The sequence below is a fragment of the Bubalus kerabau genome, chromosome 18, assembly GCF_029407905.1.
Source record: "Bubalus kerabau isolate K-KA32 ecotype Philippines breed swamp buffalo chromosome 18, PCC_UOA_SB_1v2, whole genome shotgun sequence".
Lineage (NCBI taxonomy): Eukaryota > Metazoa > Chordata > Mammalia > Artiodactyla > Bovidae > Bubalus > Bubalus kerabau.
In genome coordinates this window covers 201,710-227,250 of record NC_073641.1, presented here as the reverse complement: position 1 = coordinate 227,250, position 25,541 = coordinate 201,710, and the positions used below count along the sequence as shown (strand labels likewise).

Below are 25,541 nucleotides of genomic sequence, written 5' to 3'. Positions count from 1 at the left end.
AGATACAAAGTTCCTGCTTAGAAAGAAAGATCTTAGGGACTTCCCTGGTGGTCCAGTGGCTAAGACTCTTTGCTCCCAGGGCTGGGGCCCAGGTTCTATCACTGGCCAGGAAATTCAATCCCACATACTGCAACTAAAGACCTTGTGTGCTGCAACTAAGACCCAGCACAGTCAAATAAATTAATAAACATTTTTTAAAGATTTAGGAGATGAGAAGGAAGAGTGTCTACCAGCTCCCCTTCACCTCCATATCCAACTGGTTTTTAGGTTCTGTGAGTCTTCCTCCGAGGTCTCTTCATCCAGACCCCTTTTCTCCTTTGACTTGTGCACATCCAGCTCCACGTTCTCAGTTCACACACTCACCCCCCTTTGCCTGGCACATTGCAGTAACCCCTCAGCTGGTTTCACTGTCTCTAATCCATCCTCTATTCTGGTCCCAGAATGATCTTTCTAAAGTACCAAACTAATCCTATGAAGCAAGAGATAACAGACTGTTCCAAAGAATAAATTCCACCCTACCCACCATGCATAGCACTGAGGACCCCTTCATGTGTGTTAGTCACCGAGTCATGTCCGACTCTTGGAGACCCCATGGACTATAGCTGGCCAGGCTCCTCTGTCTGTGGGATTCTCCAGGCAAGAATACTGGAGTAGGTTGCCATGACCTCCTCCAAGGGATCTTCATGACCCACGGATCGAACCCAGTGTCCTTTATATCACCTGCATTAGCAAGTGAGTTTTCTTTTTTTAATTTATTTGGTTGCAATTTTGTTGAAGCATGTGAACCCTTAGTTGAAGCATGTGGGATCTAGTTCCCTGACCAGAAATCAAACCCAGGCCCCCTGCATTGGGAGCATGGAGTCTTAGCCCCTGGACCACCAGGGAAGTCCCAGCAGGTGAGTTCTTTAACACTGGCTCCACCTGGGAAGCCTGAAAAGCTTTTGTCAAATTTTATGAGAATTTCTAGGGAATTCCCTGGTGGCCCAGTGGCTCAGTCTGTGTTCCCAATGCAGGGGGCTGGGTTCCATCTGCGTTCAGGAAACTAGATCCCACATGCCGCAAGAGTTTGCATGCTGCAGCTAAAGAACCCACATGGCACAACTAAGACCCAGTGCAGTCAAATAAATAAAAATGTTTAAAAATTTCATGATTATTTCTAGATGAGCAATGATAAGAGAAATAACAATTTCTATTAGAAATGATATTTATTTTGTTGTTCAGAACTCCCATTTTATCACCCTCCCCCGCCATTTTTAGTTTGGTTCAGTTAGGTTCTAGTTTGGAGTAAAACTATTTTCAAAAATCTTAGCCTGCCATATGTAAAATAGATAGGCAATGGGAATTTGCTGCATGGCTCAGGAAACTCACACAGGGGCACTGTATCAACCTAGAGGGGTGGGGTGGGGAGAGAGAGGGGCTGCCAAGTCACTTCAGTCATGTCCGACTCTGTGCGACCCCATAGACGGCAGCCCAACAGGCTCCCCGGTCCCTGGGATTCTCCAGGCAAGAACACTGGAGTGGGTTGCCATTTCCTTCTCCAATGCATGCAAGTGAAAAGTGAAAGTGAAGTCGCTCAGTCGTGTTCGACTCTTCGCGACCCCATGGACTGCAGCCTACCAGGCTCCTCCGTCCATGGGATTCTCCAGGCAAGAGTACTGGAGTGGGGTGCCATCGCCTTCTCCAAGAGAGAGGGGAGGGAGGTTCCAAAGGGAGGGGATATATGCATACCTATGGCTGATTCATGTTGAGGTTTGATAGAAAACAACAAAATTCTGTCAAGCAAAATCCTTCAATAAAAAAATAATTAAAATTAAAAAACTGTCAAATCACTATGTTGTACACCTGAAACTAACATTATATTGTATGTCAATTATAATTCAATAAAAATTAAATATAATACAAATTTAAAAAATCTTGGACCGTGTATATACCCATATGTATGTGAATGAATGTATCAGTACTTAAGACACACACATGGAATTTGCATATGTATACAGCAAACTGATAATAGTGAGTGCACAAGTGCCCAGTCTTGTCTGACTCTTTGCAACTCCACAGACTGTAGGCCTCCAGGCTCCTCTGTCCGTGGAATTTTCCAGGCAAGAATATTAGAGTGGGTCGCCATGCCCTCCTCCAGGGAATCTTCCCATCCCAGGGATTAAACCCACGTCTCTTTATGTCTCCTGCATCAGCAGGTGGGTTCTTTACCGGTTGAGCCACCAGAGAAGCCCAACTATCAATAGTGGTTTCCCCTAAAATGTTGGACAACATGGAAGAGTGGGAGGGAAGTCTGTTGGAAGAGAGAGTTTTTGTTTTTTTTTTTACCCTATACACTGCAATATTTAAGCATTTAAAAAACAAATATAAGTAAAAGCGAGCAAAGAACAGTAATGCTGAGAATTAAAAAACAAGGGTTCCAGATCAGCTATACTAAATAATCTCCAGGGAAAAGACATCCGAGAAGAACGTGAGGAGCAAGCATGAAGGGAATTGGTCATATTTTCAATATGGTGGGAAAATACAAGAGCCGTTGGAGCAGGATGGTGACAGAATTGCATCTGCATTTCCAAACGGTCATCTTGCTCCACGTCACTAATGATTGGAGAGACTCAACTCCAAACGCCAAGGAGGGACCACTTCGCCCGAGTCCGACTGGGCCTCATTGCAATGTCTGTCCACAGCAGATGCTGGAGAAGCTGTGGAGCAAAGGGAACTCTCCTCCACGCTGAGTAGGAATGGGAGTTGGTACAGCCGGGATGGAAAAGAGTATGGAGGTTCGCGAAGGAACTAAAAGTAGAAGTAGCCTATGGTTCAGCAGTCCCACTCCCAGGCATAGATCCACCCCCAGTCCAAGCCAACAAGCCAGATGCCCCGTTTGGGCACATCGATCTGTGCGCGCGCTCGCATGCGCATGCGCGATCGCCTGCGAGGCTGGGGGTGGGGCGGGGGCTGGGGCTCTGGCTGGAGTCGGTGCAAGCCCCGGGATTGCCTGAGGCAAGCCAAAGGAGCCCCAGAGGGAGACGGGACGGCCGGTCGTCTGGTTTCCTGAAAGCCGAATGCGAATGCGGAGGGGCTCGCGGGCCGCGGGGAGGCAACCCAGGTCTGCAGCGGGAGTCGGGGCCCCGGCCACCCACTCACTCCCCCCGCCCCGGGAGGGGCTGGGGCTGCGGGGGTGGCGGGGGGGCGAGGGGGGTGTGGGTCCAAGAATTGGGACGCGGGGCGGGGGCTAAAGGACCTCTTCTGGTAGGCAAAAAAGCCTCCAGCACCCGGAATTCCCAGGTGGTCTCCCATCCAAGATACTAAACAGGCCCGACCCTGCTTAGCTTCCGAGATCAGACGAGATCGGGCGCCTTCAGGCCGGTAGGGCCGGAGACGGACGGGGCCGCCGCGGGGCGCCCTAAGAGCCTTGCGCTTCGCCTCCCTTTCGCTCTGACCTGCAGGTCGGGCCAACGGGCCGCCCCTCTCCTCCGGGGGCCGTGCTGTACTTGAGCCGCACGACCCGCGACCGCACTCCAGCCTGCTGACGCCGGCCCGGCCCCCGAACACCGCCAACACCAGACCAGCAACCGCCTGGCCGGGCCCGGGGGCCCGATGGGCTTCCAGGACCCCCCAGTGACCGGGAGGGCGTGCGTGCGTGCGCGCGGGGCCTGGGGGGTGGGCTGAGGGGTGCGGAGGTCTCGGCGCCCTCCCACCCCCGGCCACTCCAGACCCGGCCGCGCTGGCTGAGCGGGGCCTCCCCCCCCATCCCCTTCGCTGCTCAGGGCCGCGCGACCCCGGAGGTGTCGGTCTTAGGGGCCCGCCGCCTCCCGATCCCCGCGGCCCGGGGGCCTCTGAACCTCCTGCGGGCCTAGGCGCAGCGAATCTTGAGCGCCCAACTTGCCCGGCACCTGCCCGCTGCCCAAACCCACCGGGAGCCACGGAGGCGCGGTCGACCGGAGCGCCTCAGCCCCGCCCCTTTGCCCTACCGAGGCGCCCCCCTTGTCCCCACGCCGCCCGCCAAGCACCCGACCTTCCTGAGAGAGCAGACGAACCACAGGCAGGCACACAGACAGACACACACACTCGCACGCACCCACGCCATGGGAGACAGCTGGCCTGCGCGAGCTCCTCAGCCAGAGCCATAGCACCTGGGAGAGGCCGGGGCCAGACCAAAGGCCCGGCGGACGGCTGTCGGGAGAGACAGAGGCAGAAATCCATGAAGCTTCCGACACAGACTCCAAGACGGCGAGAGGGAGATACAGACACACACACACACACACACACACACACACACACACACACACACACACACACACTTGAGTGTGGTCTTTGGAAATTCTTCTGTTCGTAGTTGCTGGGTTGAGCCCAACTTTTATAGGAGCCATGGAGTGCGGCCCATCAGGCTCCTCTGTCCGTGGCATTTCCCAGGCGAGAATACTGGAGTGGGTTGCCATTTCCTTCTCCAGGGGATCTTCCCGACCCAGGGATCAAACCCGAGTCTCCTGCGGGCGGATGCCTTGCCATCTGAACCAGCACATTGCGAATTCCCTAGGCAAAATACAAAGAAAAGAGCTCGTGTGCTACTAAGTGGAAAGATGATTGAAGAAACAGAAGGTGTCCTTTGTTGGTATCTTGGAATCTTTCTTTAGTTTTCGTTGATTTTTACTCTTAAGGCTACTTGAACAAGGCAAGAGAGAAACCCCAGAATTGAAAAGCAATTGACTTTTTTGAAAGAAACCTGTGCAGGTTAAGCACTCTTCGTTTTTGAGAGATGGTGAAATGCAAAATCTTGATTCAACACATATGGCTTTGGTGAACTTTATTTCAGATCTCCATGATGAACCCCTAAGGCGTCCAGGAAGAAAGGAGTAGAGCGGGAGACAAAAAGAGCAACCTTTCCCCTTGGCGCCATCCCAACCAGCTGCTTAGTTCCTTCAACTCATGGACTACCATCTGGGCTTATCTGGTTTGTCTGATTCTTGTTTCGGGGCCCGTTTCTAGTCACAAGGCTGTCAAGAGTGGGGTGGATATTTGGGGGGGGGGAAGCCCTTCTTTCCATTCCACATGAGACCCAGTGGACAATCCAGGCCCTGGCTACTGCATTGAGTGTGCAGCAGCAATATTAACGGTGATGCTGGTTAACAACGCATATTCCTGGAGTCCACTCCTTTGGCTACTGACTGTGTGTGGTGGTGGTCTGGAACCTATATCTGGAATCTTTCTTTATGATAGCAAATGACACCAAAGTCCGAGGACGATGGAAGATCTTCACATTTCTGCAAGAGCCACACACCTCCAGAACGAACCACAAGACTTGCTTGAAATGGTCAAGGTATAAGTATTGGACTAAACGTTGGAAGGTCTCCACCTTTGCTATGGAAATCAAAATATCTTTCTTTGAAGTGAAAATGGATCATACTCAACGTTCACGTTCTTGTAGAGCTTTTGAGAAGCCCTAAATTGTAGAAATCTGCTGTACGAGTTCCTTGAAAGCAAGAACCTATATTTATGGATATGTCTTAGTGCCTTAGATTGTGCCTTGATTATAGTGTACACATCAACCCAGGAAATAAAGAATTGAATCGCCAAATATACAAAGAGATCAAAAGTGCCGAGCCAAGTGACACCTTGAGGCTTCCAAGAACTTTTCTGTCTTTCACACACTAAGTAAATCCTGAGCACCTACGATGAGCTGGGAGGCATGTAATAAGTTTCTGGAACTAGAAGGCGGAGAGAAGAAGACACAGAGTTCCTGCTTTCACTGAGACGAATCTAATGATACATCACAGGCAGGTCCTTTGATAACTTATCGAGGGGCCTCTTGTCTCACCAAAACCTGGGTGTCAGGGAAGGCTTTTCAGAGTAACAATTGAGTTGAGTTCCATAGGTTGAACCTACGTAAACCAGGGTTAAGATGCAGGACGAATTTCAGGCAGGGAAAATAGCATCTTGGAAGGCTATGTGACCAGGGAAACTTAGAACATTCAAGAAATGAAAAATGCCCTATGGGATGGAAGCCAAAGAGTACAGAGGGCATTCCAGTTAAAAGACATCAGAGACTAACGTGGGGAACAAGCATGAAGGGATGTGATCATATATTCAATATGATGGGAAAATACAAGAGCAGTTGGGGCAGGGAGATGATAGAATTTCTCTGCATTTCCAAAATGTCATCTTGCTCCATAACACTAATGTTTGGAGCGACTCAACTCCAAGTTACAAGGAGGGACCACTTCCACGAGTTCGAATAGTCCTCATTGCAAAGTCTGTCAATAACGAATGCTAGAGAAGATGTGGACCAAAGGGAACTCTACTCCACATGCAGATTGTGTGGGTGAATTCTCTAAGAAATTAAGGGAAGGAGTGCTACATCTTGTTTATTGTATTGTGTTTGGGGGGAACTATTTTGGAATTAGAGGAGCCCATTTCTCAGTATATGATTTCCAAACTAGGCAAGTATAATTACAGTCTGATAAGATGTAACTCAAATAACTTCTGAATGTTAATTGATTTTGAAAGAGGAAATAATCTTGCAAGAGAAATATAGACAAACAGGAAAAGCATAGTTGTCAATATATTAACCTAGAGATGCTACAAATATTGTTTAAGAAATATGAAAGTTTCATGGAGTATTTCACATGAAGGAATTATTTCCTCTTAAAAGTCAAAAGGGCTTCCCTGGTGGCTCAGAGGTTAAAGCATCTGCCTGCAATGCAGAAGACCTGGGTTTGATCCCTGAGTCAGAAAGATCCCCTGGAGAAGGAAATGGCAACCCACTCCAGTATTCTTGCCTGGAGAATCCCATGGATGGAGGAGCCTGGTGGGCTACAGTCCACTGGGTCGCGAAGAGTCAGATACTACTGAGCAACTTAACTAACTTAACAGTCAAAAAGGATCATGAGTCCACTCATAAAAATGATTTGTTCTTCAGTTTTATCATGAATTACCTGACTAAAGGATGATTATGTATTGTATTATTCCTTCAAAATTATAGCACATTGTTCACTTTCCAGATTTTTATTTAATTGATATTTATTTAACATTGACTCTGTGCCAGCACTGCAAAACCCACCCACACACCCTACACCAATTTTGTGACTTCATTAGAAACCACTTAATCAAGCAAATTCTATAGTTGCCTCTATTTTACATCCTAAATCGGCACATTATATGTCGCCCTACTTAACACTATTAAGATTATCTCTTTTCTAAAAATTCTTGATAAATATAATTCCTGGCTTCCTCACAAAATAATTTAAATTATATAAAAACTGGAACTTTGTCTAATTTATCACTGTATTCTTAGCTCTTCGAGGAATATTAGTACTAGATATTCAAAAGACTCGTATTAAATGAAAATGATTTCAGTGGGTCTCAAAAGAACTTGTCTTTAAAAGGCATTGGTGCGGGGAGCTGCCCGTCAGAACGGGGTCCTTTGTCCGAAGGACACAGCTCTGGGAGCTGCTTCAGTCCTTGAGGGTTTGCTTGCAAACATAGCTCTCTGTCCCGCCACCCCAGAGATTAGGCGCTTATTTACTGCAGGCACCTGGAGTTCTGTGCAAACTTCTCACGCACAGAGAAATATTATCTGGTGTAAGAAATAATAACAGGGTGCCATTCCCATGCTCTCAAGATTTCTTGTGACTGTTTGTAAGATGTGTAGGTCAAACAAAGAAAATGTTAACTGTCTTGTCTTTCTCACGCTCTTCTGTGTAAATATGAGATGCTGAATAAAGTTGGTGTCAGACTGCGTCCCTTCGTGGAGACGTGTCTGAACCTCTCGACCCCATCTTTGTTGGAGATTTCTCTTGCTTTCGTTTCTTTTCTCAGCCCCGCCGTGCACGTTCTCGGGACCTGATCGACTTTGCCGTCTAGCACCGGCACATTGGTGCCATTTAAAGTAGATATTAGGTTTCCATTTTCTCATCAATGATTCGTTTCATTGGTTTTGTCATTTCAGATAACTTTCTTGAACATCAGATCATGGAAGATAGAAATAATGTTACTGAATTTATCCTCTTAGAACTTTCTATGGACAAGAAAGTCCAGATCCTCTGCTTTTTATTTTTCTTATTCTGTTACCTGGCTATTTGGTTGGGGAATTTGATCATTGTGATTTCTATTACATGCAGTCAGCTAATCACCCAGCCCATGTGCTTCTTCCTTAACTGCCTTGCACTCTCAGATCTCTTCTACACCTCCACTGTGACATCCAAGCTCATGACTGACTTACTGATGGAGAAAAAGGCCATTTCCTATAAAAACTGCATGACACAGCTTTTCACCACCCACTTCTTTGGGGAGGGGGGAATGAGGTCTTCACCCTCACAGGGATGGCCTGTGACTGCTATGTGGTCATCAGCAAACCTCTCCACGACGCCATCACCATGAACAGGCAAAAACATCACTCAATTCTCATAGCGTCGTGTGCAGGTGGACGTCTTCATTCTCTTGGTCTCTTTCTTCTTGCGATTGTTTTACCTTTCTGTGGCCCCAGTGAAACAGACCACTATTTCTGTGATGCATATCTTTTGTTGAAACTAGCCTGCACTGATACACACAAAATTGGCTTTTTTGTCATTGCCAATTCTGGCTTGATGGGACTGGTGCTCTTTGTGGTTTTGATGGCCTCCTACATTTTGATTCTGTATAATGTGTGCACATATTCTGCAGAAAGCCACCATAAAGCACTTTCCACCTGTAGTTCCCACATCACAGTCCGTGATCCTCTTTTTCACACCTGTCATCTTTGTTTACATTAGACCTGCCACAACATTACCAGAGGATAAAGTGTTTATGCTCTTCTACACAATTATTGTCCCCATGCTCAACCCGCTTATCTACACACTTAGAAACATGGAGATGAAAAATTCCATAAGAAGAGTTTGGTGCAATAAAAGGTTCTGGGAAAGGAGCTTAATGATCTGAAGGTCATTCATCTCTGACGCCAGTGACTGTCTTCTCATCACTCCCTCTGTTGCTGAGTCTCTCCTGCTAATGGGAACATCAGGCAGAATGTGTAAAAGCCAAGCCTCCAACAACAGCTTGCCTTCAGTGGTTCCTTCTTTATTTTCCTCTCAATGCGTTTTCCTTGATTTCACTTTTCACTAATAATCCCCTTTGTTTAAAAAAAAAGAAAAGGAAACTTTTTACAGAGTAAAAACACACTGAAAAATCTGGAGGGAGAGTGATCCTGCCTGTATTGAAGGCTAAACCTGGGGGAGACTTCGCTCTCAAAATACTTGGCCTCAAGGTATAAAAGGTAATAATATGTTACAAGGTAAAAGACAGTTAAAGAATCCACCTGCTAATGCAGGAGACACATGTTCAATCCTTGGGCCAGGAAGATCCTCTGGAGAAGGAAATGGCTACCCACTCCAGTGTTTTTGCCTGGGAAATCCCATGGAGAGAGGAATCTGGTGGGCTACAGCCCATGGGGATGCAAAACAGCTGGACATGATTCAGCGACTAAACAAAAACAAAAAGGCAGTTATAGGAAAATAAGAACAATCACATACTGCAAACTCCTTTCAGAACTATATACCTAGCCTCGTATCCTACAACTCTAGATTTCTTTTAATCAAGTACCTAGAGATTTTTTTGTGTGTATTTGTCAACTGCTATTATTTTACTTAAGTGAAAAGAATATATAGATCTAAATACAACATAGTGTAAAGTCCATCCTTATAGTCGACATGGCAAGTCTTACAGTCTGAAAAGCAAGTCACTGTGTGATCTGTTTGTGAAGTAACATTGTAAGTATTGGGGGAAATATATGTGTATGTGTGTGTGTATATATATATATATATATATATATATATACACACAAACTCATGCTATTTGAACTGGGTTTGACATTAAGTATACATGATCAAGGAATAAATAAACTACAACTGACTTTGCTACAAAAAAGAAGAAAATATAAATCCTTTAGTTCCTCAAAACAGATGATTTATCTCAAAGTAAAAGACTTTCACTTACTATCTAAATTCAAGTGTAGAATAATCCTAAAATAATATTTGACAAAATATAGATCAGACTCAGTGATGGGAATATATATATATATATATTCTGCTGCTGTGCTTAGGTGTTTCTGACTCTGTGGCCACATGGACTGTAGCCCACCAGGCTTCTCTGTCCATGGGGATTCTCCAGGCACAAATATCGGAGTGGGTTGCCATGTTCTCCTCCAGGGGATCTTCCCAAGCCAGGGACTGAACCCAGGTCTCCCACATTGCAGGCAGACTCTTTACCAACTGAGCCATCAGGGAAGCCCAAGTATACTGGAGTGGGTAGCCTATCTCTTCCCCAGGGGATTTTCCCGACCCAGGAATCAACCAGGGGTCTCCTGCATTGCAGGTGGATTCTTTACCAGTTGAGCTACCAGGGAAGTCTAATGTGTATACATCCATACCTATAGGATTTTCATGATTTTCTAGGGCAAAGTATACATTTTGTTTGAAATACATTTTTAAGATTGCTGCATTTTCTTATGAAAATGTGCATAGTTTTGGATATAAAATGTAACTATTAATAGTATAGATTTGTATTCTATATAATGAGTTAAACTATATTTAATACTATAGATTTATTTTAGGTAATAGGATATTTTCTAATGTTTCTCTCTCAAATAATGTAATATTTTGTAGAATTAATAGGACAGATGATGGATTTTAAAGAATCATATTATTACTATGTCATAAAAATGTTGTTAACTGTTCTCCACACAAAGATAGGCCATATTAATATTTGGCTATATTATGTGTGTGTCTCCTTCAGAATTTTCCACAGTTTATTGTGACCCACACAGTCAAAGGCTATGGCATAGTCAATAAAGCAGAAATAGATGTTTTTCTGGAACTCTCTTGCTTTTTCGATGATCCAGCAGGTGTTGGCAATTTGATCTCTGGTTCCTCTGCCTTTTCTAAAACCAGCTTGAACATCTGGAAGTTCATGGCGCATGTATTGCTGAAGCCTGGCTTGGAGAATTTTGAGCATTACTTTACGAGCAACAAAGATCTGTCTAGTCAAAGCTATAGTTTTTCCAGCAGTCATGTATGGATGTGAGAGTTGGACTATAAAGAAAGCTGAGGGCCGAAGGATTGATGCTTTTGAACTGTGGTGTTGGAGAAGACTCTTGAGAGTCCCTTGGACTGCAAGGAGATCCAACCAGTCCATCCTAAAGGAGATCAGTCCTGGGTGTCCATTGGAAGGACTGATGTTGAAGCTAAAACTCCAACACTTTGGCCACCTGATGAGAAGAGCTGACGCATTTGAAAAGACCCTGATGCTTGGAAAGGTTGAGGGGAGGAGGAGAAGGGGACAACAGAGGATGAGATGGCTGGATGGCATCCCTGACTCAATGGACATGGGTTTGGGTGGACTCTGGGAGTTGGTGACGGGACGGGGAGGCCTGGTGTGCTGCAGTACATGGGGTCTCAAAGAGTCAGACACAACTGAGGGCCTGAACTGAACTGAATATGTATGTGTCTTATTTTTGTACTTGCAAGATACTTTGCAAATATTATTTTGCATATTTTGCTGAATATTTAAATGTCAAAAAAGAATGGTGTTTCAGAATTGTAAATAATAATCTTAAGGAGGCAGAAGTTATCAAAGTAACTGAATGAATATGTTGTAAATAATGTAAATCAACCAAATCTTACTTAATTTCCCAATTGAATTATCTCCTCAAGTGGATCAGTTGTTTGGAGTTACATTTTCATAAAGATCATCCATTCGTCTTCCCAGATAGTTGCGAATATCTGGTAATAACTGATATTTTTCAATATCCCCATCTCTGTGTTTGCTTATAGTGTTTAACAGCCTTCCATAGAGACCTCAGCTCTGCCTTCATGTGTAAATTAAGCAGAAACCATAATCCATGACCTTCAGCCATGAACTACAGAGTTTAATACCAGATATTTTGGGTGAGGAATTTTTAAAAAAGATGCTTACAATATATGCCATTCTTATCTCTCCTGTTAATAAATACAAGTACTAGGAAATAAAGAGGCCAGAATATATTGCTTCATTTCACAGAGACATCATTCATACAAATCTCTCTCTCTCGGAATGAGGCTTAAAATAAGACATTATTCTGCCTGCCTCATTCAGTCTGGATTCATGAGCAGTTCAGGTTGTGGGGTGGTGGTTGCTTTTCGCTAGTAAATCACACTGTATGAGAAAACTCATATATTGAGTTTAATTCCTATTATGTGGGGATTTCTTATGTTATGTCAGTTCAGTTCAGTTCAGTCGCTCAGTCGTGTCCGACTCTTCGTGACCCCATGAATCGCAGCACGCCAGGCCTCCCTCTCCATCACCAACTCCTGGACTTCACTCAGACTCACGTCCATCGAGTCAGTGATGCCATCCAGCCATCTCATCCTCTGTCGTCCCCTTCTCCTCTTGCCCCCAATCCCTCCCAGCATCAGGGTCTTTTCCAAAGAGTCAACTCTTTGCATGAGGTGGCCAAAGTACTGGAGCTTCAGCTTCAGCATCATTCCTTCCAAAGAAATCCCAGGGCTGATCTCCTTCAGAATGGACTGGTTGCATCTCCTTGCAGTCCAAGGGACTCTCAGGAGTCTTCTCCAACACCACAGTTCAAAAGCATCAGTTCTTCGGTGCTCAGCCTTCTTCATGGTCCAACTCTCACATCCATACATGACTACAGGAAAAACCATAGCCTTGACTAGACGGACCTTTGTTGGCAAAGTAATGTCTCTGCTTTTGAATATGCTATCTAGGTTGTTCATAACTTTTCTTCCAAGGAGTAAGCGTCTTTTAATTTCATGGCTGCAGTCACCATCTGCAGTGATTTTGGAGCCCCCCAAAATAAAGTCTGATACTGTTTCCACTATTTCCCCATCTAGTTCCCATGAAGCGATGGGACCAGATGCCGTGATCTTCGTTTTCTGCGTGTCAAGCTTTAAGCCAAGTTTTTCACTCTCCACTTTCACTTTTATCAAGAGGCTTTTGAGTTCCTCTTCACTTTCTGCCATAAGGGTGGTGTCATCTGCATATCTGAGGTTATTGATATTATCCCGGCAATCTTGATTCCAGCTTGTGTTTCTTCCAGTCCAGCGTTTCTCATGATGTATTCTGCATAGAAATTAAATAAGCAGGGTGACAATATACAGCCTTGACGAACTCCTTTTCCTATTTGGACCCAGTCTGTTTTCCCATGTCCAGTTCTAACTGTTGCTTCCTGACCTGCATACAGATTTCTCAAGAGGCAGGTCAGGTGTTCTGGTATTCCCATCTCTTTCAGAATTTTATACAGTTTATTGTGATCCATGCAGTCAAAGGCTTTGGCATCGTCAATAAAGCAGAAATAGATGTTTTTCTGGAACTCTCTTGCTTTTTCCATGATCCAGCAGATGTTGGCAATTTGATCTCTGGTTCCTCTGCCTTTTCTAAAACCAGCTTGAACATCTGGAAGTTCACGGTTCGTGTATCGCTGAAGCCTGGCTTGGAGAATTTTGAGCATTACTTTACTAGCATGTGAGATGAGTGCAATGTGTGCGGTAGTCTGAGCATTCTTTGGCATTGCTTTTTTGGGATTGGAATGAAAACTGACCTTTTCCAGTCCTGTGGCCACTGCTGAGTTTTCCAAATTTGCTGGCATATTGAGTGCAGCACTTTCACAGCATCATCTTTCAGGATTTGAAACAGCTCCTCTGGAATTCCATCACCTCCACTAGCTTTGTTCGTAGTGATGCTTTCTAAGGCCCACTTGACTTCACATTCCAGCATGTCTGGCTCTAGGTCAGTGATCACACCGTCGTGATTATCTGGGTCGTGAAGATCTTTTCTGCACAGTTCTTCTGTGTATTCTTGCCCCCTCTTCTTAATATCTGCTGCTTCTGTTAGGTCCATACCATTTCTGTCCTTTATTGAGCCCATCTTTGCATGAAATGTCCCCTTGGTATCTCTAATTTTCTTGAAGAGATCTCTAGTCTTTCCCATTCTGTTGTTTTCCTCTATTTCTTTGCATTGATCGCTGAGGAAGGCTTGCTTACCTCTCCTTGCTGTTCTTTGGAACTCTGCATTCAGAGGCTTATATCTTTCCTTATCTCCTTTGCTTTTCACTTCTCTTCTTTTTCCAGCTAAGTCATACAGTGACTCACTTAGTGGCTCAGTCACACACTTGATAATGTAAGGAACAACACTTCTTGAAACAGGCAATATAGAAAACGATAGCAGTAATAGTAGAATCATAAGTAAGAAGTTAAGTCAAGAACTTCTAGTAGGTGTAGCCCAGTGACATCTCCATGTCATCTGACTTAGTTTGCTAAATGACTATAGCTTGCTGTTGATATCGTGGTTGTAGATCCTGAGCATCTGATCTTGATTCAAAGACTGGTTATTGAGATAAGCTTTAGAAACAAACTCAGAATGTCCTTTTTAACAACTTAATTAAACCTCTTAGCAATGTAACATAACCACAAGGAACTATCTCAGGAGTGCGTCTTAGTAAATACAGACCTTAACTTAAAAAACTGGAACTTAATATTCAGTGAAACATAATAGATGCCATAGGCCTGACATCAGTTAGGTGGATTTTTCTTTTAGAGCTCCCCAGTATACGTTGAGATTTCTGTATATGTCGGGAGACAGTCTTTTTATTTACCTGATAAGGCTGTTCAGAACCCAAGTGTCTCCAGCTTCTGGAGGGATGAGGCAGAGAGAAAAAAGGTATAATTTTACCCGTAGGAGTAAATCACTAGATTGTTTTAAATGACCAGTAACTCGAGGAGAAGTGCTTCTTTATATCTGAAAACACAGAGTAAAAATCAACAATATGTCAGACAAAAAGTCGTGAAAATTGCGGTCATATTTAGCAGTCTACTCCATCCCATGCAATTGATCCCTTTGTTCTGCTGTCCTTGCCCAATGGCCAAGGACATCAGTGAAAGCAGTAGTCTCGAAGAAACTCATGAAGCTTTTGTGAATGTCTGTATGACCTGTCCAGCAAAGTGGGTGCCCTGATCACTGGAGATTGTGGAAAGCACCTTTTAACCATTTTTTCTATTCTGAGATATTAATTCTGAAGCCAGGAAAGGCATTATCAAATAAAAATGAGGTTTGTCAGGGAGCCAGGAAAAGCCAAGTGGCCACGTTGGACCTCTCATAGCCCCAACCCTTTGGTTTATGGCCATTTTTAATCCATTTTAAATTCCCTGAAGAGGCGTTAACTTTTGTAGAAGCAGAATGAGCTGTGTTCATATGTGCTGTAGTCTGTTATCAAAAGCCACATTCCAAGAAAACTTTGTTCTTTTAATCAGTGAGAGAAAACCAAATTCCAGTTTGGTAACAGCTTATATTCACTGGGAAACAATAGTTATGCACTTAGTCATAGTCACAATAAGACTTCAAAGGCAGTTTAATGTCTTAACAAACTTGTAGCATGCACAAAACTCTTCTTTCACTTGCAACACACCTTTTTGCACTTTCTGTATTCGTCACTTCATTTGTCCACTTAGAGGACAGCCACCTGTACGTTTAGACTTACTTTGCTTTTCCTTAATAGAATGTAATTCCATTCCTTATTACTTTTTATTAAAAACACACATCTTACTTTTCTTCAGAAACCATGACTTGTACTTTACATCATCATTCTGTCGATTGGTAAGGATAAATCACCCAAAGTTATATCATTTATAAAAGTATCTGCACAATGTCTCTGTTAATTAGATCAATAAACAAACATCAGTATCATGTATCAATACAATAATGATTATTTCCCAGTTCACACAAGCCTCGAATTCATTTACTTTAATTTCCTTGAATTTAGAATTGTTTGATTTGTAAGCACTTACTTCTCTTTAGGCCAATTAATTAGAGCTCATTGAACCACTTAGCCTTTAGCAATTTTTTCCAAGGATGGAGACATACACCGAGACACACACAAATCTGGACAGACAGAAACCTCACAGTTTTCCACCTGAAATTTAAATTGTCTCTTTGTCCCTTTTATTTTCTTGGCTTGAGTTCCAGCTCATGGCTGGAGTCCCGGATCGAGTGGGCTGTGTATCTCAAGGACATGATAAGAGTTAACTCAGGTTTTTCCCCAGGCATGTTTCTGTTTCTCAGGCAGGATCAGAGCTCCCCAAAAGAGTATTTTCACAAGTCAAACTTTTAGTAATTACATGTGCAAAAGGAACCAGTTTTGCAATTTCAAAAAGATTCCATTTTACCTAGTTTTCTCCGGAGTCTAAAGAATACACATGGCCATTCAGGGTTCAAAATGTCATTTCTCCTTCATGTAGTCATAGCTTCATAGCTAAAATTTAAACCAGAGAGTGCTCAAATTGGCTCTGATGACAGGGGTAGACTGATCGAGAAGATGTCCCAGCAGGGATTATCTCTCTGGGCAGGTGAGGTCGTCTCTTAAAGCAAAGAAACCCCATATATAAGGGATTTTTAGGCCTTGAGGATCAAAATTATCCCAGTTTTTCAAGATATTATTCAAGGGGTGGGGGTGGTTCTGGACTGTTAGGCCCCATCTGTAAGAGAGAAAAAAGCAGTGCCCAGTGCCATGGCTTTTTTCTACCAGAGGTGTCTGCCCCTGCTCTAGACGGGGTTGGAGACTGATTTTCCACCTAAGCTTCCTTCCCTGGCCAGAGCTAACCTGTCTCTTACAGGTGAAGGTGTTCTACTCCCACCCCCCCTCATTCTACCACCCAGGCATGGTGGAGATGCACCAGGGTTAGACCTGATGGCATCCCAGATTGATGTCCAGGTCCTCACCATTAAAACCTTGGTTTGATTTCCCTTTTATTCCGGCACCACCTGGGGTGGAACAGAGTAGTTTTCCGGATGCTCGCCGAGCCAAGACCACTAGGGAAAGCACCCAACTTCTGTGTACCTGCGCACATTCCTCATAACAGTATAAGTGGCAAGTCATAAAGGGATGAACAGAAAACCCAAGACATCCTCCTGAGAGTGGCCACACGAGTCTATTTAATAACAAAGGAGGCGATGGAGGGCCCGCCTGCGAGGAAAAACTAATCCTTCATATGCATGGAGTGCCAACATCATCCTTTTGATTCCTGTCCCTCAGACTGTACAAAAAGAATACCTAAGGAGTTGAGACAAGAGCCACTGGAGGGCTTCGTCTGCTCTGCTAAGAGCTAGCGCTACTAAGGGAAGAAGCCCAATGCGCTTTCAATCTGCCCAAATCTGGGGTGTCCCAATCTGTGTCCTCAGGAATCTCATGCTCACCAGCAATGCCTCAATCCATATAGTCCAGAGGCATAGCCACGACAAGAACTTGCCTGTGTGTCTGTGGGGTCAGGATGGTGATTTCCAGTCTGAGAGATGTCCCTGGAGCTAGAGCTCCAGCTCGCTCCCTAAAGTGCTCCTGTCTGCAGTGTCCTGTAAAACTTGGAATGGGGGCCTTGCTAGAAAAGCACAATAACAGCATGGATTGCAAGTCCCTTGAAAGTCTACAATCCGGCACACGAGGTTAATAACTTTAATTCCCCAAGCAGATATGAAATGGTCAGAGGGACCAGGAAAAGCTGACTGGGGAAAAGAAGTTCAGTCCACATGCTTCTGATTTAGTAAAGTAGCTGCTGCTGCTGCTGCTGCTGCTGCTGCTGCTGCTGCTAAGTTGCTTCAGTCGTGTCCGACTCTGTGAGACCCCAGAGTTGGCAGCCCACCAGGCTCCCCCGCCCCTGGGATTCTCCAGGCAAGAGTACTGTAGTGGATTGCCCTTTCCTTCTCCAATGCAGGAAAGTGAAAAGGGAAAGTGAAGTCACTCAGTCGTGTCCAACTCTTAGCGACCCCATGGACTGCAGCCTACCAGGCTCCTCCGCCCATGGGATTTTCCAGGCAAGAGTACTGGAGTGGGGTGCCATTGCCTTCTCCATAGTAAAGTAGAGACCACAGTAAACGAGCAAAAGAATCTCAACTCCGAGTGTTCTTACCTTGTCTTGAAGATCTTGGACAAGCCCCCAAGATGATAACCTAGCAGTCAACGGTGACCGATGCCACTGGATTCATGGTGTCTGAAGAAGAAGATATTACTCTGGGGCCAAAGACAGTCTCAGTCATTCAGAGCTTTGTGTATATTTTATTTAAAGTGAAGGTGACAGAAAAAGCTTCTGACACAGACATCAGAAGGGGCTCACTAATTTAAGTGGGGCCATATATACGTCTCAACTAGCCTCTGAGAATAGACAAAAAACATCTCAAGGATGTGAGCGTTTTGCCCAGACCCTTTCCTATAGCATACATCCAAAGCTCAAAAAGAGGAATGTCCTTGAACCTGAGATACTGCTCCCTACAATGCCTACTTGTCTTAGGCCAAAGAATGTGAAAAAGCAAGCAAGCTTGCCTCCTCCTTAAAGGGGCTTTAGGCTTGGACTCTTTATCAACCTGCTGGGACAGGTAAGTATACAGTTAAAATCAGAAAACTCTAATGTGGTAATGGTGGTGAGTAAAGCATTTGTATAACATACCACTGATAACTCATATAAGTATATCACTTATAAATTCAGTATGAAGGTCAAAAGATAAAATATCAAAATAATGATAACTACAAAATGAAATAATGGAACCATGTTTGAAGAATTAGATGACAGTATGATACTAAGTCAACAAACAGAGAGACCCAATGAAGAGCTACAAATTATTTTTTTTAAAGGAAACTAACATAAATTCTGGATTTGAAAACTAAAATAATTGAAATGAAAAATTGATAGGTTCAATAGCACATATGAGATGCTGGCAGAAATAATCCATAAACTTGAAGATGAATTCATAGAAATCAATGTAAAAATAAAGAGAAAAAAATGTTGAGGGAAAATGATCTAAGGCATCCATTCATTACACCATCGAGTATGGAAGGAGAGAGACTCTCAGAAAGCAGGGAGAGAAAGGGGAAGGAGTAAAATTACTTGTAGTCGGAATGGCTGACCGGCAGGTCAGAGCGAAAGGGAGGCGCAGCGCAGGGCTCTTAGGGCGCCGGGCGGCAGCGGCCTCCGTCTAAGGCCGGCCTCCGTCTAAGGCCATAGCACCCTGAACGCGCCCTGTCTCGTCTGATCTCGGAAGCTAAGTAGGGTCGGGCCTGGTTCTTACTTGGATGGGAGACCGCCTGGGAATACCGGGTGCTGTAGGCTCTTTGCCTTCCCTCTCCTTTAGCCCCCGCCCCCACGTCCCAACTCTTGGGCTCCCGGACCCCAACCCCTCCTGGGGGTGGGTGGCCAGGGCACCGACTCCCGCTGCAGACCTGGGGTGCCTCCGCGCGGCCCGCGAGCCCCTCTGCATTTGGCTTCCAGGAAACCAGAGGACCGTCCCGCGGGTCTCCGTCTGGGGCTCCCTTGGCGTGCCTCAGGCAATCCCCGGGGGGCTGCACCAGCTCCAGCCCCAGCCCCAGCCCCAGCCCCAGCCCTACCCCCAGCCCCACCCCCACCCCCACCCCCCCATCCTTGCAGGCGAACGCCCGAGCTCGCGCGCATCTGCGTGCACACACAGATATATGTGCACAGATGGTGCATGTATCTTGTTCAGTTATACTTTTGGTGGATATGTGCCTGGGAGTGGGACTGCTGAATCATATGGTACTTTTAGGTTTAGATCCTTCAGGAACCTCCATACTCTTTTCCATAGTGGCTCTACCAACTCACATTCCTACTAACGGTGGAGGCGAGTTCCCTTTTCTCCACATCCTCTCCAGCATTTGTTATCTACAGACTTTTCCATGAGGACCATTCTGACTAATGTGACGTGGTACCTCGTTGTAGTTTGGAGTTGAGTCTGTCCAATCATGAGTGATGTGGAGCAAGATGACCTTTTTAAAATGCAGATGCAATTCTATCACCTCCCTGCTCCAACTGCTCTTGTATTTTCCCATCATAGTGAAGATATGACCAAATCCCTTCATTGCTTGGTCCCCACTTTCTTCTCTGATTTCTTTTCACTGGAATGCCTTCTGCACTCTTTTGGTTCCATCCCATAGGGCATTTTTTCATTTCTTTTCCTTGTCACGTAGCCTTCCAAGATGCTATTTTACCTGCCTGAAATTCTTCCTGCATCTCAACCCTGGTTTACGTTGGTTCAACCTATGGATCTCAACTCAATTATTAGTCTGAAAAGCCTTCTCTGACACCCAGTTTTTGGTGAGGGAAGAGGCCCCTATAGAAGTTCTCAAAGGATCTGCCTGTTATTTATCATTAGATTAGTCTCAGGGAAAGAAGGAACTTTGTGTCTTCTCTCAGGATTCTATTTCCAGAAACATATTACATGCCTACTAGCTCATAGTAGGTGCTCAATATTTATTCAGTGTGTGAAAGACAGAAAAGTTCTGTGAAGCCTCAACTTTTCACTTGGCTCAGCACTTTTGATCTCTTTGTATCTTTGTCCATCCAGTTCTTTTCTTTCTTCTGTTGATGTGCACACTATATTCAAGGCATGATCTAAGGCATGAAGACATATCAATAAATATAGGTTCTTGCTTTCCAGGAACTCGTACATCAGATTTCTATAATTCAGGGTTTTTTTCTTTAATGCTCTAGAACAATGTGAACTTTTAGTATTATCCATTTTCATTTCAAAGAAAGATCATTTTACTTACATAGCAAAGGTGGAGACCTTCCAACTTTCAGTCCAATACTTATACCTTTACCATTTCAGGCAAGTCTTGTGGTTCCTTCTGGAGGTGTGCGGCTCTTCCAGAAATGTGAAGATCTTCCATAGTCCTCAGACTTTGGTGTGATTTGAAATCATCAAGAAAGTTTCCAGGTATAGGTTCCAGACCACCACCTCAAAGAGTCAGTAGCGAATGGAGTGGATTCCAGGAACATGCATTGTTAACCAGCATCACTGGTGATTCTGTTGCTACAGACTCAATGCAGTGGGCAGGGCCTGGACTGCCCACTGGGTCTGATGTGGAATGGAAAGAAGGGCTTCCCCCCTCCACTGTTTCTAGCCTTGTGACTAGAAACGGTCCCCAAACAAAAATCAGACAAACAAGATAATCCCAGATGGTAGTCCATGAGATGAAGGAACTAAGCAGCTGGTTGAGATGGAGCCAAGGGGAAAGGTTGCTCTTTTTTTCTCCACCTCTACTCCTTTCTTCCTTGATGCCTTAGTGATTCATCGTGGAGATTTGAAATAAAGTTCACAAGAGTCATATTTGTCGAATAAAGATTTTGCATTGAACCAACTCTAAAAAATGAAGAAAGTTTCACCTGCCACATGTTTCTTTTAAAAAGTCAATTGCTTTTCAACTCTGGGGTTTCTCCATTGCCTTGTTCAAGTAGCCTTAATCGGAAAAATAAAATATAACTAAATAAAGATTTAAATATACCAACAAAGGAAAGCTTCCGTTTCTTAAATCATCTTTCCACTTAGTAGAACACTAGCTCTTTTCTTTGTGTTTTGACTAGGCAATTAGTTGTATCGTGGCTCAGATGGGAAGGCATCCGCCTGCAGGAGACTCAGGTTTGATCCCTGGGTCGGGAAGATCCCCTGGAGAAAGAAATGGCAACCCACTCCAGTATTCTTGACTGGGAAATGCCACGGACAGAGGAGCCTGACGGGCCACAGTCCATGGGTAGCATAAAAGTTGGGCACAACTGAGCAACTAAGAGCAGAAGTATTTCCAAGGGCCACATTCAAGAGATTTGGAACTCTTGCTTGACTCCCTCATGTTGACCATGTTGACTAGGCAGCAGATAGCAGCTGATTCATCTGTACAATTAAAAAAGAATGTGTCATTCTGTTCTATACTTTTCTGTACTGTAGGCAGAGACTGTACAGAGCAGATGTCTGGACTTGTACAGGACTTTCGGTCCTTTAGAGGATTACAGTGGCACCATCAATGCTTGCCAGAGGTGGCAGGAAGGCGGCCCTGGAAGTTTGAGTCCAGACATGTCCAGTGTTTTAGACTCATATATCAGATGAGTCAGAGTGCATTTACCCTTCACTATGTCTCCATAGAAAGTTGCTTTGGGTTTGGAGGTACACACACACACACACACACACCCTGCCGCCGAGACAGGTCAAGAGCTAGAAACCACAGGTAAGGGAGACGGAGAAAGAGGGAGAGAGAGACAGCAAGAGGACACGCAAGCTTCCCAACCCCCGGCCTCCACACCCTCCCCCTCCACTCTGGGTATCCACCCGGCCCCAAGTCGACCCGACCCCACCCTCACCCACCGACACACTCACACACACTCTCACACACTCACCCTCTGGCCTGGGGGTGGGGGCTGGGTCTCGCCTTAGGTAGCCAGGCCGAAGGGGACCTTTGAGACCTCGGCTTCGAGGAAGTCTTGGGGTCCCCACGGGTGACCGCCAGCCCCAGGGCACCGCGTCCAGCCGGGGCCCGGCCCAAGGCTGACGCCCCCTCCCTTGGGGAAGCTGCTTCTTCCGCGTGGCCTTCCTCTGAGGTGCGTCACGGGCTGTGCCAGTGTGTCTGTCTCAGATCCGATGCCATCCTCTCTCCCCTGTCTGTCTCCTGTTTGCTGTCTCTCTGTCACTCGCTCTGTGTCTCCATCTGTCTCTGCTTCCCTGTGTGTGTGTGTGTGTGTGTGTGTGTGTGCACGCGCGCACATGCGTCTGTCTGTCTGTCTGTATCTCCCTCTCGCAGTCTTGGAGTCTGTCTCTGAACTTTCATCTCTTTCTGCCTCTGTCTCTCCTGACACCCGGCGGCCCGTCCGTTCCTCTGGCCCCAGCCTCTCACAGGTGCTATGGCTCTGGCTGACGAGCTTGCGACGGCGGGCTGTCGACTGTCTGTGTGTCTGTCCGTGTGACTGCCTGTCGCTCGTTTGCTCTCTCAGGAAGGTTGTGTGCTTGTCCGGAGGCGTGGGGGAAAGTGGGGGGGGGGGGGCCTCGGTAGGGCGAAGGGGCGGGACTGAGGCGCTCGGGAGGACTGCGCCTCCGTGGCTCCCGGTGGGTTTGGGCACCGGGCAGGTGTCCGGCAGGATGGGCGCTCAGGGCCCTGGCTGGGCTGCGCCTAGGCCCACAGGAGGCTCAGAGGCCCGCGGGCCGCGGGGGAGCGGGTGGCGGCGGGTCCGAAAGCCAGACACCTCTGGGCCGCACGGCCCTGAGCAGCGAACGGGATCCGGGGAGGCCCGGTTCGCCGAGCGCAGCCGGGCCTGGAGAGGCCCGGGGTGGGAGGGCACCGAGACCTCCGCGCCCCTCAGCCCACCCCCCAGGCCCCGCACGCACGCACGCACGCACGCCCGGCATGCCGCTGGGGGTCCTGGAAGCCCTCCGGGCTGCCGAACCTGGCCAGGCGTTTGCTGGCCACGGGGCGGCGGTGTTCGGGGGCGTGGCGGCATTGGCCGGCCGGAGTCTGGTCGCGGGTCCTTCGGCTCAAGTACAGCGCGCGCCCCCGGGGAGAGGTGCGGCCGGCTGGCCCGACCGGCAGGTCAGAGCGAAAGGGAGGCGCAGCGCAGGGCTCTTAGGGCGCCCGGCGGCAGCCGCCTCCGTCTACGGCCATACCACCCTGAACGCGCCTGATCTCGTCTGATCTCGAGGGCTCACATTTGATGGTGGGCTTGTCATCTCGTACCTCTTTCTCGTAAAGCTGGCAGCTGAGGGAATGAGGGAAGTGTAAAATTGAATAACAATAGACTATGTGGAATCTGTGAATCTGGACCTCTGTGAATCCCTAGGTCTAAGGAGAGACTGGCAGCTGCCGATGTGGAGTATCTGTCCCCATGACCACGTTTACGTTATCAAATGTGCCATTGACCGCCCTCCCCCCACCCCGAGGGGCAGGGACCCCCACGTGGCAGCCTCCAGGCTCGCTCTCTCCAGCTCATCCACCCTCTAGAAGTTTCCCCAGACCCTCAGTAGGAGTGGGCACTGCTGCGGGTGTGCGTTGTGTGTCCTCGTGCCCCATGTGACGTTGCATGACTAACCGCACTCTGTGTTTGCACCCTTCCTCCCGCGCTCATGGGACCAGGCAGCGTGGCGGGAACGCAGGGGCTGGATTCTGCTACAGTCAGGACTTGCTCCTGATGTGCTTCGGGGTGAGTACAGGCCGGCCTGGTCCTGCGGGGGCACGGAGCCCACGCCCCAGGGAGTGGAGGGTCAGCGGGTCTCCGGAGGTTAGCCTGGGAGAACCCTCACAGCAGAGAACGTGACCTTGGTGCCCCACTGCCGCCGGAGTGGTCAGAGCATGGCCAAGGCCCCTCGCATAGGGACGCGTGGGTATCCCTCCCACAGTGGCAGTGCTGCCGGCCACGCCCTGCGTGCACGTTCTCGGAGGGAACAGGGCCCAGACCGTCAGGGTTCACGAGGCTGCCCTGCCCTGGACCTCTCCGTGCAGAGGCCAGCATTTCACACGGAGGTGCACCGGCATCTGGGGCTAGGCGGCCACTAAGGGGCCACCCTCCCTTGCAGGTGCTGCTCTGGGTGGTCCTCTGGTGGGTCCGGCCCTGGGGCCCAGCCCTGCTCGAGCAACTCTGAGGGCAGGAGGCTGTCTGCTCTGTCCTGTTCACATCTCAGCTAGAAAGCTGGATTGGGCTTTTGAGGGTTTTTTTTTACCAGCAGCTTTTAGCTGTATGTCAGAATCAAGTCAGCCACAGAGTTCTCTCCTTGATCTGCTTGGTCCTCCATGTTTCTCTGAATTCTCAAAGCAGCTGAAGCCCCAAATGGGGTAGGGGGTGGGGGTGTCAGGAGGGGCAGGGGCTGGGGCACCAGCTGCCAACCCAGGACTGACTTTTCTGTGTGTTTGTTTCCAGTTTACCTGCACGAATTCTCCAGATGTTTATACAGCATCCAGTATACAACAAAGACTACATTTTGAACTCGATGTCATCTTTACTCTGTTAATACTTGTTACATGGATCCGAAGATATTACAGGGTTTTTAACTAGTGAAAAATTCATGAAGACCATAGAGAAAAAATATTTTAGAATTTAATGTTTCTGATATTTATGTAAACTTATGACTTCATTTATAGAATTACTTCCTTTTTCTTGTATATTCAGGCTATGAATATCCTTTCAGATCCATTCATGTTCTGATACCTGATTTCAGTCTTTCAAATGAATGTACTGTAGTGCTTGTCTGTATAAATCCTATGAACAAACACAGGGCTTTTGTAAATGATGCATTTATTGTCATTATTCTTGTTTAACTTTTCAATGTTAAACCATGAGAGAAGGGGTTTTCCCGCGATGGTAAAATCATCATGACACGGTGTGCATTATTATCCTTCCAGAATGTAACCAAGCTCTCCAACAATCACTCTGAAATAAGCAAACTTAATTTCAACCAATTGTTGGATGTTAACGACTGGCCTAAACTGTACTTTTTCTAGCAAGAAATGCTTTTTGGCCGCAGCGTGAAGTGATTTAAAAGTACTGGGTGTTAAATGTGAGCTTCTAATGAAATTTGGGCTGAAAGGATGCCTAGAAGACGACTATGAAGATCTCTCCTGTAACCTAGTCTCTGTGGACCCGGATCCCTCCTCTCCCGTGAGACTCTTTGGGGACCAATTGCGATGCCCTGCACCTGCTGCAGAGCCATCGAGCTGGACAGTGAAGGTGCCACTTCCCAGACAGGGTAGTGCAGCTCTGACAAAGGCCTTATTT

At 46.5% G+C, this 25,541-nt stretch overlaps 1 long non-coding RNA gene and 2 pseudogenes across 1 annotated transcript; 2 read left to right on the top strand and 1 right to left on the bottom strand.

Moving 5' to 3' along the window:
* The first annotated feature begins 2,941 nt into the window (after positions 1-2,941).
* Positions 2,942-6,528, top strand: LOC129632984 (uncharacterized). The gene is made up of 3 exons (XR_008704784.1): positions 2,942-3,100; positions 4,808-4,945; positions 5,212-6,528. It is a non-coding gene; the product is annotated as an uncharacterized LOC129632984 (long non-coding RNA).
* On the bottom strand, positions 3,255-3,374 carry LOC129633401 (uncharacterized; annotated as a pseudogene).
* A 12,462-nt stretch (positions 6,529-18,990) lies between the features above and the next one.
* Positions 18,991-19,109, top strand: LOC129633454 (uncharacterized; annotated as a pseudogene).
* Positions 19,110-25,541: the final 6,432 nt, after the last annotated feature.